This window comes from Procambarus clarkii, unplaced genomic scaffold, assembly GCF_040958095.1.
Source record: "Procambarus clarkii isolate CNS0578487 unplaced genomic scaffold, FALCON_Pclarkii_2.0 HiC_scaffold_1889, whole genome shotgun sequence".
Taxonomy (NCBI): Eukaryota; Metazoa; Arthropoda; class Malacostraca; order Decapoda; family Cambaridae; genus Procambarus; species Procambarus clarkii.
The window spans coordinates 20,386-22,790 of record NW_027190912.1 but is presented as its reverse complement, the minus strand read 5'-3'; the positions used below and the strand labels follow the sequence as shown (position 1 = coordinate 22,790).

The window sequence follows — 2,405 nt, the reverse complement described above, 5'->3', positions numbered from 1 at the left end:
GTGAACCAGAATATGTTTGAGCAGCAGCGATCGTGCCATTGGCCGAAAGTGCAACAATTCAAATAATTTAAAGGGCCTGCTCGGGTATATAAGAGAGGCTGGGAGACTGGGGCCGGTGGTGGGTGATGGGTGATGAGTGATGGTGTGGTGTGGTGTGGTGTTGTTAAGAGTTGATTTACGGCCAGCCAGCCAGCTGCAGCCAAGGCAGGGCAAGGCAAGGCAAGGCAAGGCAAGGCAAGGCAAGCAAGGCAGGCAAATAATCAGGACAGGACAGGCAAGGAAGGCACAGGCAAGGCCAAGCAGCGGCGGCGGGCGGGCGGGCGGACGGCCAGCCAAGCCAGCCAGCCAGGCAGGCAGGCAGGCAGGCAGGCAGGCAGGCAGGCAGGCAGGCAGGCAGCCAGCCAGTCAGCCAGCCAGCCAGCCAGCCAGCCAGGCAGGCAGGCAGGCAGGCAGCCAGCCAGCCAGCCACTCCCACTTTGTATTTATATGCATTCAATTTATATTCAAACATTATATATGTTAAGGGCCTAGTTTTAGTGTTTATTTTAAAAATGACAAACATCGAGTCGTTTTACCAGTCCTTTAGCGTTAACGGTGATGCATTTTAAAACTGAACAGAAATCACCTTTTCTGGATATATCAAATATCGAATCCGCTTAATGTGCCTACAATTCAATCATTCAAAAAATACATAATTTACATCATGCCTTTTCATAGAACAGACAATAAGATTTGAGACAATAAGAACTTTAGTTTTATAACTAAAGTTGCACAATTATACCAACTCTATGGTGGCTGGGTGGTAAGGTGTGTGGCTGGTGTTTTGGAAGTCGCGAGTTCAAACGACCCAATGGGAGTACTTTTTTTTTTTTTTATGCCATACAATCTTCCTAGTACTATTATGTAGGTGTGTGTGTGTGTGTGTTTTTATTCATTCTTTGGTTTTATAGATGACATACATATTGACTCCTTTTACCGGTCCTTAATTAGGCTCTGGGGAAGCAATGGTGGTGGTGGTGGTGCATTTAAAACTAAACCAAAAATCACCAGTTCTGGACGCGTCAAATATCATATCCGCTTAATGTGTCTACAACCTAATTACTTAAAACTACACTATTTAATTCATTCATATCATGTGCATATTGGTCATTATGCTCATACAACCGACATAACAATTTATTTTCATTATTAGAATCATACATTTCATCAAGTAATACAGATACAAAGAGATTTTCTTTCTGAGAAGACCGTTAGTATTGGCTGGCTGGCAGGCAGGCAGGCAGGCAGGCATTTGAGGGTTATTATTTCGCCTGTTGATTGGGGGGAGGGTTGATGTGTTAGGGGGTTTTCGGTTAGGTGTGGTGGTGGTGATTGGTGGTGATTGGTGGTGGTGGTGATTGGTGGTGATTGGTGGTGAGTAGTGGTGGTGGTGGTGGTGGTGGTGGTAGTAGGTGGGAGGGGGGGGGGGAAGGGGAATGATGGTCTGTGGATTCCTTCTCCGTACCCCTTACATATAAGCAAAAACATGCCTTCCTGTGGGTATAGAAACATTAACACAAATTATATCAGTAACTGATATTGTAGCCTTTTAAACAGAAAAGATTTGTACATACAAATACTTTTAAATTATCATTTATTTGTGGAAATGGCATTTACGTCATTAAATTGATACCTCAGCATCAAGTGTCCTGCAGTGGTCCAGTGGTAAAGTATATATAAGTGATGCGTATTCTTGGAGTTGCGAGTTCAAACCCGGATTAAGCTATATATATATATATATATATATATATATATATATATATATATATATATATATATATATATATATATATATATATATATATATATATATATATATATATATATATATATACAACATGTTTTGTTTTGGTTGTTTGTTTTTGTATAAAGCCTCACACACTATATTAAGCGAGTTTGTTTTTAAACATGACATACATATTAATTCATTTTACCAGGCCTTATTCCACACAACTCCGTGAATTTCCCGTGGAGCCAGCCCAGCAGCCAGCCAGCCATTCAAACAAAAACAAACGAAACAAAACAAAACAAAACAAAAAACATTATTGCCAACAGCATTTGGTGTTCCCAGGCGGTCACCCATCCAAGTACTAACCAAACCCAACGTTGCTTAACTTCGCTGATCGGACGAGAAGCGGTGTTCTCAACGTGGTATGGCCGTTGGCATGAGACTGCCTACACATTGTGGCTAATAACCAACTCTTTTTAGTCATCACGGCAGGATACGGACCTTCTTGTGGTGTCTTAATGGTAATTGTATCCTAACATATTTTTGTCTCCTTGGCATGGATATTTAACATCGTTTATTCAGTCTTGGGTTTATGTTCTTTCGCCATTTACAGACATTTTACATCTACCTACTTCCT

General features: G+C 41.5%; 1 non-coding gene across 1 annotated transcript; it reads right to left on the bottom strand.

Annotated features, from left to right (window-relative positions):
* Positions 1-2,085: 2,085 nt before the first annotated feature.
* On the bottom strand, positions 2,086-2,204 carry LOC138362489 (5S ribosomal RNA). The gene has a single exon (XR_011227712.1). It is a non-coding gene; the product is annotated as a 5S ribosomal RNA (ribosomal RNA).
* Positions 2,205-2,405: the final 201 nt, after the last annotated feature.